The sequence below is a fragment of the Camelus bactrianus genome, chromosome 4 (assembly GCF_048773025.1).
Source record: "Camelus bactrianus isolate YW-2024 breed Bactrian camel chromosome 4, ASM4877302v1, whole genome shotgun sequence".
Classification (NCBI taxonomy): domain Eukaryota; kingdom Metazoa; phylum Chordata; class Mammalia; order Artiodactyla; family Camelidae; genus Camelus; species Camelus bactrianus.
Genome location: NC_133542.1, coordinates 26,744,828 through 26,761,602, shown reverse-complemented (window position 1 = coordinate 26,761,602; position 16,775 = coordinate 26,744,828). Strand labels below are relative to the sequence as shown.

At 32.3% G+C, this 16,775-nt stretch overlaps 1 protein-coding gene across 4 annotated transcripts in view; it reads right to left on the bottom strand.

Moving 5' to 3' along the window:
* The window catches only part of PTPRD (protein tyrosine phosphatase receptor type D), a 1,875,536-nt gene that overhangs the window by 1,175,173 nt on the left and 683,588 nt on the right, over positions 1-16,775 (bottom strand). For all 4 annotated transcript variants that reach the window (XM_074361573.1, XM_074361575.1, XM_074361574.1 and 1 more), the window contains one exon: positions 7,035-7,073. The gene's annotated coding sequence lies outside the window, so the exon portion shown is untranslated. The remainder of the gene's footprint in view (positions 1-7,034; positions 7,074-16,775) is intronic.

Sequence of the window (16,775 nt, the reverse complement as noted above, 5' to 3'; positions counted from 1 at the left end):
AGGGTATCTCAGAAACTACGGGAGGGCCTGGGGTGGGCAGCCACATATTTACTATTATTAACATAGCCCCAACTTCCTTAAAGCCCACCTACCTTGCCACTTACCATTGCTCAGTACCTTCAACGAGATGCAATTATATTTTTCAAGAATGATTTTAAAAAATCATTTTAAATGTCTATATGGTTTACTGTAAAATTTTACTTAATAAGTAAGCATATTAAAAATCAAATAAAAACTCATGTCAATTTTCGTGGTTATGGTAACAAATAAAAATACACGTCAAAAATACAAATGCATGTGTATGATAGGATACATGCCTGTTAATTAGTGGTCATTTTGGGGACACTGCCTTCAATGTGTTATTAACAGAACTTTGGCAGAACAAAGATTTAAATAAATAAAATATAAATATTTGAGGACTAATTAGTAATAGAGACTGATAAAGCAACATTCTGTGCCAATGGGGGAAAAAATAGAGTAAGGAATATATGTATTTGACAGTCAATCAATATTTATTTGAAAATGGTGATAAACAAAACTATATTAAATCACTTAAAAAAATCTATGCTTATTTTTTCAGGAAAATTAAATATATTGTGTACTATTGCCTTTCAACCTCAATCATTTTATTATCATTTCATGTATTTCTACTCCTCCTTTATTTCTGAAATTGTGAAAGACATCTTCTACCACATATATCCCACTAACAGAAAATGGTAAACCAATTCAGCATCAACTAGAAAATAGAAATGATATATGGAAAGATATTTCCATTATGTCTCAATATGTTGATGAGCAATTTTTTAAGGTATTTATCGTTTTTTCGATACTAGAGTTTGTATTGCAGGAGTGGTTTTCAGGCTGGGCCAAAGTGGGAATGACTGAGAATGAATGAGAAGTTGAAAGGGGCGTCATCTGCCAATTGTAGAGCTTCTCTAGTATCACTTGATATATTTGTTGAACAGTAAGTCTGGTGTTCTGTGTACCAAAATAGGAAGTAACATACAAGAACAAATAATAATAAACAGAGTTAAAAAAATATGAAAACACTATTAAGGTAGTATTTCTATTTTGGTGAACACCTGGAGAAGTACTGGTTGACCTAGGACAGCAGGCAAGAAATCAAGCAGTGGATGCCGTGCTTAATTAAGCACAAAATGCCCTTTCGATATGTTAGTACTAAGATAGGTACTGTCAGTAGATTTATCAGGATCCCTATTTAAATTGTTCTCATAAAAGCATTTATTATTATATGTCATATGAGAGTGGCCTAAATTAAAAAAGTAGATAATTCATCTTTCCACTAAAAGGACACTTCTCCATGTAGTCCAATTGCCAAAACTAGTAGAATCAAACTAAGGATTGCTACCAGCAAATATGTGAATCCTATGCCATTCTGAGAAGCAAACTAATGATGACATAATTTTTGCTCAGTGCTAAGGAAGTATGGTTAAAAACTTGCAGTCTCTCAAAAATGGTATGTGCTGCACTGAGAATGTTTTTAAACTATGACTCTGAAAGTGAAATTAGGTAAGAGGAGTAAGCAGACACAAGATTAATGTAAGTTGTTCAAAGATGCAAGGATGTACCACTCAAGTCAGATTGAATTACAGATGTAATGACTCTGATTCTTAAAATCTGAATAAACATTATAGAGGAAGATATCAATGTCCCACAGTTATTCTCTATATAGGCTTTTAATGACTGACATGAAATTCTCCAGGAGGCATAATTTGTTGTGCTCCCTTCCACAGTAGTGGATTTAAATATTCTCAGTTCTAGGTTAGTCTATACAATTATTAACCTCCATTCCTATGTGTAAAGAAAAAAAAAAGTTATGTTTAATTAATTAATTAATTAATTGGCTGTAAAAATGATGCTATTTGATATGTCACTGGCATTTAAATTATTACATATCTTATAAAGTAAAAATAAGCTAGCACATGGACACTATATATGGCAAAAAAAAAAAAATACATATAGGAAGGGGTGTTGTTTCAGGTCATTTCAAAGAATAAAGAACTCAACATAGATTATTCTAAAAATCACACCAAAATAAAATCACCTAAGACATGGAGAATCTCTAACTTACAAAAAAAGAAGTGATTGTTATATGGTCCTTAATATGGATTATTACCTAAAATTGATTAAGATTAAAGAACTGAAAGCATTACAAGCATTACAACAAGAATGCTGTTCATTTTTCAATTCAAAACTGTATCAATTTAAACTTGGGTGTATGTCTTGTATTTTCTCCCTACTTCATGCTTTTTGTTTCTCTAAAGATACTTGGTAAGTGAATAATAGCTGATTTTTATTAAATATATTTGTGCAGCTATCCCCAAGGCTTTATTTTATGCTTAGCAAATAAGTGATACCTCAGGTTATTTGGTGGCATTCAGAACAGAACTACTTTGAAGTATAAAATACTACTGCCTTTGAAAACACAACTCCAGACTTCAGAATTACCCAAACACTACAATGGTCATTTTCCCAAACCTATTTGATTAATTCAGACAGGCTTTATGCTGATGTAACAAAATAAAACCATGAAAGAAAAAAATAATAATTCCATGGCTTAGGACAAATAATTTACTTATTTTTCTAATGAACTGGCTCTGGAACTAGGAGTCTTTTCCATCAGGTGACTCAGGGATCCAGGATAGTTTACTCTTATGATTCTGTTATCTCAAAGTGATGCCTCTTCTGTAGAGGCAGAAGTAGCCTAGAAAAGGACACAGGATTTTTCACTTCCTCTGCCCTAAATGACATGCACCCACCTAACTATAAGTTAGAGGGAAAATATAATATCCCTTGTACTGACAAATGAAAGGAACCCCAAATGCTGATAGGCACTAACCGTGCCTTCCACACTGGCCTTATGATTTCTAACAACCTGGTATCTCAGCAAGGTAAAGGGAAACAATGAGAGGCCTAAAACAAGTGTTCAGAATTATAGTCAACAGCAGTTTTCAAAAATACTAAAAACAAAAGCAGAACACATAAAATGATAGTCCTTGAAGTCAGACTTACATTTTTATATTCCCTAAACTCTATCAATTGTTTGCACAAATAAGTTAGTGAATAAATTCTGAGAGAATAACTGAATTGAGGAAGTCTCTCAACATGATTTATGTATGCATCATGACAATTTACATTACATCAGAATAACATTTTAATAAATATACATTGCTTTAATATTGACATAGTATACATATACTTCATTACATAGAGAGAGACATAGTATATATATACTTTATTATATGGTATAGACATAGTATATATATACTTTATTATATGGTATATCTCTCTCTCTCTCTGTCTCTCTCTCAATTCAAAACTGTGAGGAAGGCATATGTATGTGGTTTGTTCCCTTCAGTTTTTACACGCAACATAAGATCCTTACAAACTACATAGTATTTTACACCAAATATTTAATTTTTGAGGCGAGGGATACTTCATAAGAGCAAGACATTTTGGAAAGTGTACAAGAAATATTTTTAAACCCTCTATATCGGAGACAGCACTCGATTCTTGGAAAAGGCAATACTCAGTGAATAACTTGTATTTTTTTAAAGCAATTCCATGACTAATACTAAGCACATGAATGTAATCTGCAGGTTGTCTGCAATACTATTAAAAAATCAGGATGGCCAAACGGACACAAAATTTATTAAAAACTGAGAACATAAATGAGAGAATAGAACAGTCATTAATAACCACAGTTTAACTACAGAAGTATTATGTGGATTTCCACTATGTAGATTCTGTTTTGGTTATTAATTATATGAATCTGGATACATAAAAATACATATAAAAGATAGCAATAGAGATATGATATAAAAGATAGATACACATCACATAAAATACACACACACACACACACACACACACACACAATTTGGGCATACACTGTGGCAGTTTCGCCCCCTTCCCTTGGATTTAAAGCAAGCAGACTTTTAATTCTCAACTGACTATAGAAGTACAAAAGACTAAATCTCCTTTTAACCACTTACGTATCAATTTTTTAAGGACTGCAAACCTGGATTGTTACTCCAATATATGTAGAATTGGATTTTATTAAAAGCCTACTGGGGAAGTTTTCTTTGGAAAGTATCTCAATGTAGTCTTTGGCATCCTAGGAACAGATGGAAACCTCAGCATCATGATTAAGTGATCGCAGATGAAGTAACTAACCTGTCAGACCCTTAGTCTCCTCAGCTCTCAAGTGGTGACCACAATGCATGCCTCAGAGTGTGTTGAAGTAAGACTACATACATGAAAAAAAAGCACCTAGCATAGTACCTGATACACAGTGAATGCTTAAAAATAAGAATTCTCTTCAACCATACATAATTGTGCATGTGTTATTATTTTGACCTCTTAAAAGGTCCAAACTCCAGGTGCACAAAATAAAATTTATGAATTGGAACAGATTGCTGCAACTGCACATACACACACACAATTCAGTGAATCATAAGCATTAAACACATTATCTTATGTAAGTGAAAAAATGCTGCAATAAGACTTTCTGTTAAGTGTTCTCAACGTCAATATAGACAATGTTAGCTCTTCGTATTGAAGTGAATTTTTATTGCTTGCATTTAGTTCCAGAGTAAATATTCTTTTTATTTGAGAGTTATGTGATGATTGAATGAAGTATATTTTAATTTATTTGCTTTGTAACACTTTGCATTCTATCATTTATATTTCAATACTATTCTGGTTTAAATTTACATGCATTTTCTTTTCTGAGTTACACTCTAGAAACAGTTTTCTAGAATGTATCTGTATTCCCTAAAACAAATTCGGAATTATTTATTAATCATCCTCTATGTTTATGTCATTGTTTCTTCTGAAAAATCATAATTGGATAGAAGCAAACAATACAGGAAATAAATATCAGGTTTGGGCTATATAGTACAGTTAGTATAGGTGAGATCCCAAATAAGTTATTCAAGTGACAGTATTTCCTGGGAACTACTAAATACAGAGCAATGTATTAGGCATGCTGTGGCAAACGGCACAAGAGGGCATTGTTACTTCATTGAAAAGCTTGCAAAATTGCTGAGTAGAAAATATGCACACATTACAAGGAGCTTAGAACATATGACAGTAAAAGTTAAAATGTTAAACTTTGTGATCCTGAAATAATGAATTCAGGGAGAGGGGGAATTAAACTAAAATATTTAAAACAATGAAGAACTTCAGGAGAAAATGGGAATTGAACTTGGCCCTAAGAGATAAATAGAATATGGGTGGGTGAGCAGACTCTGTTCACAGAAGCAAAAATATTGACGACGGGGTCTGTGAGAGGAAAGAATTTACTAATGTGATTAGTGCTGAGTTTCTTGGAACATACTCAAGGGAGATTGGTTTTGAGTCAACTGTGGCAGTACTCAATTTTATCATATAACAGACTAGGGAAAAAATTTTAAAGCAAATAAGGTAGGATATGTAAGTACAAGAATAAGTATTGTTTTAGGTGAGTGATTTGTCTGCTTTATGAAACACGGATTATCAATCAGATAAATCAGAAGATGGTAGAAGGTTCAGAAGATAAGAGTGATAATCAGAATTGCAAGAGCATATTGTCAACTTCAATGAAGAGGAAGGTAGAATTAAGAGAAAAGGGGTAATTACAGGACAAAGGTCCAGATCCTACAAATGCAACTGAGAGAAGGTTTAGGGTGGGGAAGAAAATCCAAGAACTGGAATTCATTATGATGAAAATGGGGAGACAAAATTTTTGCTCTCTGTAAGACATAACCAAGTCTGTCCTCCTTCCTAACAAATACTTAAGCAAATCCTTATTTTTGCATGAAACGTTGAAGGGATATGAGTTTAACTACCATCCTTGTCCTGAGAATGAATAGTGTCAACTTTGTTACTCTGTGGCAGAAAGGTATAGACTGGATATGGCCTGCAGTAGCCCAGAAAAGCCATGAAAAAATGATCAAAAAATATTAGTCTGTATACTCTGAGAAGTATTTAGGAGCAACAAGTAGAGCACAATCATAAAGACAAGGAGAACTCTCACCACTCTCCCATTCTAAACCAATATCCAGTTATTAATCAAGAATGGTGTGTAGGACTGTACTCCGGTAATTTATCTGCTTAGAATATTTCTCTTGGCTGAGTATCATACAAAGGTGACTCTAGAAATCAGAAAAGTTGTGGACTTCCAGATTACACAAAATAAGAATTCAAGCTAGAGTATAGTTTTAGAAAAATTAAGATAAAATACTAGCTATATGTTTTATAACCCAGTATAGATTCAAAACACAGTAGTACCCCAATACATGAATCTGATTGTGAGCAATATTCCTGTAATATTTGGAGTTAAAAAAGAGAGAGAGAGAGAGACTTGGTGGAATACAAAATAAACACAAAAGGTACTGTTTGGAGAAATACAGAAAAACTTCTACCTCATTGAGTCATCTTTTTAATTAAAAATCTATCTTTGCCATACCTGTAATGTATATACACAGCAAAAAGTATAGAAATTTCAAGTTTCTGTGTAGACAAGAGTAGTGCCTTAAGTATACTTCTAGTTCTATAATATGTAAAGTATAATATCAACATTGTAGCCATAAAAACCTTTTTAAAAATTCAGTTATCATATTCGGCTCCTCAGGGGTTTTTATCTTGCTATTGCATTTGATCTCTTTTAAAAGAAAAACCTCAAATTGATAACTTTGTGCATCTTACCTGAATAAACCTCTTTCCTATCTCAGACTCTTCCAGTGCTGATTTTTGTTTCCTTAAGAAACAAACGCTACTCCTCTTTGGAATATTCTCCTGACCCATGAAGTTGAACCTTTTGAGAAGAATCTGGACTTAAGAGATCGTCGCACATGGGTTAACATGTAATTGACCTTCTTCTACTGGACTTAGGAGATTCAACCTCAAGGATTGGAAATGAGGGGAGAATTTAGAAAAGGGATTAAGCTTGAGATAGGAAGAAAGACATCCTCCAAAAATGTGTGGCAAAAGAAATAAAAATAGTAATAGTAGTATAAAAAATGTCTCACCAGAATTCTGAAGTCACCAGATGATCCAGGAGTCCAAGCCTAATTTAAAAAAAGATATAAGAAAAGTTATTTTACTTACCGTTTTAAAAAATAGACATATCATAAAATTTTATACTTCTGCAATATTATTACGTTTACAAATATTACAGACTGATGAAAATACCTTTGGAAACCATTTTTTTCTAGGTGAAAATATGTTTTTCACTTAAGCTGAAGTGTTTATTTAATCTCATATTGTTCCATTAAAACAAAGAAAAAAATAGTCTAGATATTAAAAAATGTTTCTAACTACTCAGGTGACCATAATTATGCCATTTAATCCTCTAAATTTTCAAAAGAAGGGACACTACTTATAAATATATTTGAAATCTTTTAATGTTTATTACATACATTTATTTTTCTTATGGGCGAGGCAGTCCAAAGCTTCATTTTTAAAATGTTTTCCCATTTTTCTACCTTTGCTGGTGGCTATCAGACAGTAATTAGTTTAGACTTTGATTCATTTTTGAAAAGTAAATCCATAGACAATATTATAATGAGAAAAAAAGAAGGTTTTAATTTCCAAATTATATTAAAACGCAGCCTCTATTTTTTTAAGCTATTTGAAGTTCAAATGAAAGGCAATATCTGAACAGCAAAAATCCCCAAGAGAAGACCTACCACCTGCCGTGGGATACAAAGGTTTTATAAATGTTGTCTTGTGTAAAAGCAGTGGCAAACACTGTGAGGCCTTTTGAAAATATGCCTGCCTGCCTGTGTTTGAGCAGAAATATTGAACTTCTAGCCATTATTATTATAAAATACAGGAGATTATTGTTTTTAAACATATGACGATTGCCTTTTACCTCTGTCTTGGGAATTAAGTTTGAAATTATGTCTTGTATAAGTAGTGAAAAACCTATCTTTCCTCAAGAAAGAATGAAGAATACAATAAATGTGAAAAGAAGTTGATGCTACGTGTGTACGGTTTTCTGTCCCTATAAATATGTGTCTGCATTTTATTTTCGGAACGTTTAAATTATCTGGCTAGAACTGCATACATAATACTGGATCACTCAGTGGTAATAAACTGGTCAGAAAGAATCTATTAAAATTCCTTCTCTAGGGTTTACAATCATTTGAGAAGACTAGTAGTTCACTTGAGTGGAACAAGTAGTAGATCTTGCTGTATTGTAAGAGAGCCCTATGAATTCCCTAGTCTGGCTTCAAAGGTGCAAAGAAGATGACATGCCTCCTGGAAGCCTCTGTCTCTGGATCTCAGTTCTATTCATGTGAGCCATTGCAAAGGTTCGGTATATTTTCTTTCCTTTTCACATTTTAAGTCATTTCTTTATTGTGAGTTAGAAACCACTTAAGAAACTTGCAAAAGTACAAATGTATATAGCTCAATAAATTATCACAAAGTGAATGCTCATGTAGTCACTACTCGGATCAAGAACTAAAATAAAACAACACATAGAGGCTCACAGCTTGTTCTGTCAGTGAACAAGCATATATACACACACAGCATATATACATATGGCATATAAACACAGTATACACACACATACGCATAGCATATATATGCACACATACATATATATATACACATACAGTATGTATGTTTCTGTTTTGTATTTATCTTGTCCATCTTGTAGTTTTATGTTGTCCATCTTGTAGTTTTATTTTACCTTAGTTTTGAACTTTATATAATTAAAATCACACTGTATTTTCTTCTATGTCTAGTTTCATTTCATTCCCTTAACATTATGTTTGTGAGATGCATACATCTTGTTGCTTGTAAATATAGCCAATTTTCATTACTCTGTAGTATTCCACTGGATAAATAATACTGCAATTTATATATTCAGTCCTCTATTGACAGTTATGAATTGTTTCTACTTTTTAGTTATTATGAATAACTCTATTATGAGCATTCTTTTTTTATATGTACATACATTTTTCTTGGGTATTTCCCGGAAGTAATTTACTATGTCAAAAAATATGCCTATTTTCTACTGTAGCAGACATTGCCAAATAATGTATTAAGAGTTGCTATTGTTGGACAAATTCACAATGTATTTTCATTCTGCTTAATTTTAGTCATCAGTTTACTGTGTAATTAAATTTACATTTCCTTGATTAATGAGTTTTAGTGCACTTTCATGTATTAGTCATATAAACATAATTCATACCAACATACACTATTTTTTCACTTAAGGAGACAGTTTTCAACTTTCTTGTCCATTGTATGTGGGTTGTTTTCTTACTGATTTGTAGAAGAGCTTTATATATTCCAGATATAAGTCTTCTGTTGGTTACATGTGGTGAAAATACATTTCCCACTCCATCGCAAACTGCTGTACTCACTTATTTGTGCTTTTTGTTATCAATTAATGCTTAATTTTACAGCAGTCAAATTTAACCATCTTTGTCATTCTTTCTGTGTCTTATTACATAAAATGATCATATATATTCTACTCTATCTTCTATTGAAAGTTTTTTATTATTTGTTTTTTTGCCTGTCACATCTAATTCCAAAACCTATCTGAAATTAATGTTTTGCTCTGGGTAAGCTGGGGTAAAATTTCATTATTTTCCAAATTGACCCAACAAAATTTACTGAAAATACCTGACTTTCCTCACTGCTCTACAATGTTAGTTTTCTCATAAATTAAGTGTCCATAGATACTTGGCTGTTTCTAGATGTCAATGTGTTCCATTAAACTATTTGTCTATGCCATCTTAATTTTAGGTAGGTACAAGAGTAGGCTCTTGGACCTTTTCCTTAAGAGTTTATTTACTCTTTTTAAAACAGAATCCACATAATATAGAATTCAGTTTTAAATTGGACACACTTAATGGTTTGTATTATGTTCACAATGTTGTGTAAACATTACCATTAATTTCAGAACACTCCCAAAATCTCAAAATTAAACCTGTTAGCATTCAATCTCAACTCTTCCTTATCCACTTCCTCTGACAGCCTCTAACCTGTCTCCCTGGATTTGCTTTTTCTGGACATTTCAACCAAATGGAATCATACAATTTGTAAACATTTGCATCTAGCTTATTTCACTTAGCATAATGTTTTCAATGTGAATCTATGTTGTAGCATATAACAATATTTTCTTCCTTTTTATGGCTGAATAATATTCCATTAAATGGGTATAGCACATTTTGTTTACTCATTAGCAAACAGATTTGGAGTGTATTCAATTTGGGGCAATTATGAATAATGCTGCTATGAACATTGAGGTACCAATTTTGTATCTGAAAATATGCTTCTAATCCTCTTGGGTATATATTTAGGAGTAGAATTTCTGAGCCATGTGGCAATTCTATGTTTGACTGTTTGAGGAACTGCCAAACTATTTTTTGTAGAGGGCACACCATTTAATATTCCTACCAGCAAAGCATAAGGTTTATCATTTCTCCACATCCTTGCCAAGACGTGTCATTTTTTATTTCAAAAAATATGGTCATTATGGCCAGTGAGCACTGTGTTTTCTATTTCCATTTTTTCTAATCACTAACGATGTTGAACATTTTTCATGTAGTTACTGGACACATATATATCCTTTGGAGAAATGTCTATTCAAATCCTTTGTTTTTAACAAAATATTTTTTAATTGGGTTGTTTATCTATTTAGAACTGTTGAGTTCTCACTACTTTTTATATACTGGATATTAATTCCCTACCAAATACATGATTTGCAAACATTTTCTCCCATTCCATGGGCTGCCTTGTCATTCTTTTGTGCTATTTCTCTCAAATATGTAGAATTTTCTATATAAAAGTTTTATAACTCAATAAATTAATTGCTATTTGGTATCTGCTCTGTCATTAAACATGGTATTTCTATCTTATATTTATCACTGGTATGTAGACATGCAATCAGTTTTCTATTGAACTTATACTGAACAACCCTAATTGGCCTGTGTATTCTTTTCAATTTACCATCTGAACTCATATTATACATAAATAATGATGCAAATAATGCAAGTAATGATGATTTCATATATTCCACCTAAATTATTGAACTTTAAAACGTGTCTGTATACATGTGTAAGCATTCATGCATGCATGCAATAGGCATCTTTTTGTATGTTTATGTATGCATTTTGCATCACTGCACTCAGTAGGACTACTAGTACAATAATGGTACATATCCTTTACCATAATGAGAAATATTCCTTATATTTCCATTTACTACAGGTTTTAGTTACACAGGAATTTTTATTATCCATTACATTACTTTCAAAAGTATATGATTATTTAGATTGTCTTACTCATTCTCTTGTCACTTTTGTTGTTATATTTTAAGAAGAAATTTTCTTTATGCAAATTTTGTTTTAAAAAAGTGATTTCTAACATCCCTTCAACCTATGTTTAATATCTTCAGGACTTGTAGAGACTTAACTTCTATTCCTGATATTACTTATTTCTTGACTCTTTTTTTTTTTTTTGTCAGTAACATCACTACCTACCACTTTTATCAGTTTATTCAAAGAACCAATTTTGATTTTGCTAATCCTCTCTATTTTATGTTTAGTACCATATACAATTTAATATTTTTATTACATTATCACCTGATTTTTATTATTTCTCTGCTTCTGTTTTTGAGTTAAATGTACTGTTTACCCCCAACTTCTTGAGATAGACACTTATAAATGATTTTCTGCCTTATTTTCTTTTTGCACATGTATTTGAAATACACTTCACTCTAACATTGGTTTCAAAAACGTTATATAGCATTTTAATTTTTATTAATTTCTAAGTATATTCAAGTAATTTTCACAGGTACCTGTAGGGTTATATTGAAATACATTTGCTAAAATTTCAAGTTTCCTTTTTATGTTATACGTACTTATTATACTGGTAAAAAGAGATACAAAATCAATTCTATTGTTACTACTGTTCTTTAATATCTTACAGATAATTACTGAGCATAATTGTACTTCTGTCTGTGTCTCTCCAATTATTCCAAATGGTCTCCATGTTTATACTCAGAGTTGATTTATTTTTTTACTCAAGTATTCAAAAATATGTATTTTAATGTTAACATCTAGAGATTTTCCAATTTAAACTGTACACACTCAACATGATGTCAATTCTCTACAATACACTGAAAATTGCTTAATGATTCAGCATCTGATCAATTTTTTATAAAGTTGTATGTGCACTTAAAAATGATATGTATTCTGCAATTGTGTGCATTGTACTACATACATAAATTATACCAAATGTATATTAATCATGTTGTTCTTTCCGATATTAGAAGATGCATATTGTAATATCTCACCGTAATTTTGAGTTTGTCCTTTCTTCCTTTTAGTTACATCTTTTTATAAAATTTGTATATGCTAGGCTACATTAATTTTTATATCTTCCTGTTCAATAGAAACTATTTTTGTGAAGTGGTTCCATTCTATCTCAAATACTACTACTTTTCCTAAGGTGATTTTGTTTGAAATTAATAGAAATGTCCAAGCATTTATACTGACTTTCCTCAACAGAAGAACAAATAACTTTAGTGGAAAGAAATTCCTGTCACAGAAAATACATACACTGAAAAATCACTAGCAAGAGTTTCCAGCTCTTCTAAGGAGAGTCAAAGGTTTTACCTAGGATGAATACATATTCCAAACAGGAAAATTAAAATATGCGACAACATGGATGGCAATGCATTCTGTGTAGCTGAAGTCTGAGTGTATGGTGTAAAAAGGTATGACCAATATTTTAAGACATGGTTTAAGAACAGATTTGAAAGGCTTAATAACAGCAAGACTAACAGTTAGCAGTTTGAAGATAAGGCAAGAAAGATTTTGGAGTTGGGTTCTGATGCCCTTAACTAAAATGAAGCAATCTGAGAAAACTATGAAAAGTAAATTTTAAATGTACTGAGTTTTAAAATCCTGTAGCATCCTTTAGTAGGTAGTTCTAGTAACCTACTAGACATGTAGAGCTGGAGTTTGGGAGAAAGTTATCAACTGGAGACACAGATGTAAGATTTATCAGCGTTTTAGTGATAAATGAAGTATGGGATAAAAGGAGGACACAACAGTGATAATCAATAATGAGTACTTTGGGGATCAACATTACTGGAACAGGCAGGAAAAATGTCATAAGCAAAATTGGCTGAGAAGGTTAAGAGATGTAGAAAGAACAAGGAGCCAAGAACAAGGGGTGTCAACAATCCAAGATGTTCTTCAGACTGTTTCTAGATGATGCCAACAAAGATGAGATTAAAAGTTTCACTTTGAGTGATAAATGGTGACTTAAAGACATAGTTCATTGAATGTATGATTTTCTTTCTTGAATTTTTCATGAAAGGAAGAAAAGGGCAGGAATAAGATTAGAGTGCAGGGATGGAGTCAAGGAAAGGTAACTCCTGTTTATGTACAAGTTACGTTAAAAATTTCAGGTCATCAGAGAGCCTCACCCATAGTCTTTATCTGCCTTAAAAATATGTGGCAGATTCATAAGGACAGAATACTTGTTTCTTCTTCTCAGGTGAGGAAGTAACATAGAGCCTTTAAACTTAGACCGCTGGTTCTCTATTTGGATGTGTCCTTTAAAAATGTCAGTTATTTTCACTTCTTTTACTATCTTCTTTTGATCAAGGTATATACTTCAAGTCATTTTCACTGGTACCTGTCCCATTATATTCAACTATGCTTGCTAGAATTTCAAGTTTCTTTTTTATGTTTTGCATACTTACTATACTGGTATAGAGAGATACAAAATCAATCCCATTGTGACTGCCTTTTTTTAGTTTCTTAACTGATAATTACCGAGCATAACTGTACTTCTGTCTATGTCATTCCAATTATTCCAAATGGTGTCCATTTTTATACTCTTATTTAAATAATTTATCTTTTCCTTACAGTCAAGCCCTTTAAAACAACCCTGTTTCCCTTTTTTAACTCTTTATCCTCTCTGCACAGTCACATGCTTATAGATCCTCAAATGGTGTTTGTCTAATGAGTAAGTTATTTATGAAAAAAAGTGAAGGCACAAATGAATAAAAAAATTTTATATAAATGGAAAGTTACCTGCCAAATGAGTACTTGAGATCCTTCAGAAGGAAGCAACTATGTTATAAGGCTAAGGATACTGGAGCTTAACATAATTTTTGTTTTGACTCCACTGCTTTTGAGTTTTATTAATTTAGAAAATTCGTCTACCATTAAGTTCACTTATCTATAAACAGGGTATCTTAATATGTAGTTCTGATAGAATTGTTTTAAGAAGGAAGTTATTTCTACAAAGATACCTAACACAGTTCTTAGGCCTGAGTGAGGGCACATAACTTTAGATAAGTCTTGATCTGAAAGTCTGACCTATTTAAGAGTCCATTGTTTTGGTACCATAAACAATGGTCTATTCTTCAACACCATCTGTGTAGGCAGCTGCTCACAGTCTGTATCACTTTCCCTATTCAAAGTCATGACCTTTAACTGGAAGAAAAGATTAAAACAGCACACGTGTGGTCCCACACCCGTCTTACCATTTATTACCCAAAACTTCATTTATACAGAATAAATGTATATACTAGAATTCTTCTGACTGAATAAACTGTCCTCCCAAAAACTATGAGTGGTTTTGTCTTTAGGTCTCAATTATGTCTTGAATTTTTATCCGAGAAGACAAAACACAGGCTAATATATGAATAGTCACATTAATAATCAATGTCTTACTGTTTTCTAATGTTAATGTGCCCTTCATAATTTATGTGATTGGGGAGTATCTTGATGAGGTCATGCTGTTTCAACTTCTATATACATTTCTTTGATTTAATAGAGAACAGAAAATGTTTTAAACCTTAAGAATTCTCCCGGGCATGTAAGTACTGATTTCTAACATTCTCAATTTTAATTTTAACTCAGTTGGGGTGACTTAACTCAATCTTCCAAATAATTGCATGTGTCAAACAAGTAATAATTACTGATGAATTATAAAGGAGATTCATACAACTACATACATCTTCTAATGGAAGAACACATCTTTAATTTTTTTTAAGGGAAACTATACTTCTTTTTAGAAGGAGAAAGTAGAACAGATGGATTGGAGGCAAAAAAAAAATCTAATAAAGACAAATATGTTCTACAGATTCTGAATATAGAGGCTGAGGGCTATTTCTATTTTATCAACTTATTGTTTAAATCTCTGCAAAACTGAGTTCAAACAATTGATGATGAGAAGATATTTTCTACAGTTTTATCTTGGTTTAGTTTAAATGACTCTAAACTGATTATAGTTTACCAATTTCAACACAAAATCTTTGCTATTACAGCAATGATTCCACTAGTAAAGTAGATTTTGCTTTGAATATGTTGCTTTCAAAGGTATTTTACAGAAAATGTATTTATTACTGTATCCTCCTCTTAGTATCCAAAACTACATTAGCAAATGAAGAATTAGTAGATGGTTCTTAAGAGGGAGAAATTTTATTTGGCTTATGGTAACTTAAATCAAATTCCATCAAACTTACTTATACCACAGTTTTTTTCACATAAATCTTACAACCCTCTGAATCAAAGTCACTCACATTGACTGTGAATGTTACTAACTGTATAAGTAAATGAAGTTTGATGTAGGAATAATTGATTCCAACACATTTCAATACACATCTACTTCTCCCCTCTTATGTTATAATAATGTCTATATATTCACTCATCCATTCAGCGAAAAAAAAAAGAAGTACGAAACAGAAACAAATGACTGAGAAAATTTCTGCTTTTAAGAGGTTCTTGTTACTTAGTGAAAACTGTAGTAAACAAGGTATGGCAAATGCTCTAAAAGTTTGTACATAGAGCCACAGCAATGAACTAATTACACAAACCTAATTGGAGATGCTAGTGCTAAAGATACAAATTCTCCAAGGTGTCAATATCAATACCTTTTCTAGGGCCCATATAGCTCCTGTTTGCCTACACCTTTTGCTCAGAGGTATCAATGATAGCAACATCCTCTTTTCTTTCCCTGATGCTGGACAATTCTAAGGACTAAGCAACCGAAAGGAAGAAGTTGATAGGATTTCCATTGACAGACTTTATGTGGGTCTTGTGTCCTTTGGGGGAAAATCAGTTTCAGTCTCCCACTAGGAGGCCCACTGCATTCATTTTGGTCTGTCGTATTTATGACTGCATACCTGTGCCTAGAATCCAGAGTTTAGCACTAGGAAGGTACTACACAAATGTATGTTGAATCAGTAGCTTTTTTTCATTCAGTACTCATCATATCAATGATGTCTACTCATGAACCCACCACCATTATACTTCAGGTGCTTTATTTCTCAAAATTCCAACTTTAACCACAGAACCATGGAAGAAAGGCAATCTCTGCAAACAATTCCTCTAATGTTAACCATGAAAACCCTATCACACTTTCTAACCTAAAAGGATGGGCAGAATCAGTGAGAATATCTCCTAACAAGATCCTTCATCTGCATCATATTCAGAAGAAGTTTCCAAGTTTAATAATTTTGCAAACTGATTCTTGGTTCCTAAAGCTCTGCCATAGCACTAAGCCATAAATGCCATTTTCTAGGACCTAATCTCTTATTCTGACAGCCTTGCTGTCCCCATTCTTCCCAGTCTGTTTCTTTATTACCAAATACTTAGTGATCTACTGTACATGCCCACCTGTACCCTGCATTTAGTTTTATTTGGTGAAGATGCCATAAGAGATCCCTTAAAAATTTAGCTGTATGGCAAGTTTCACTAGGTGCCTTCATCTTCTGCTAGTTTTCCATC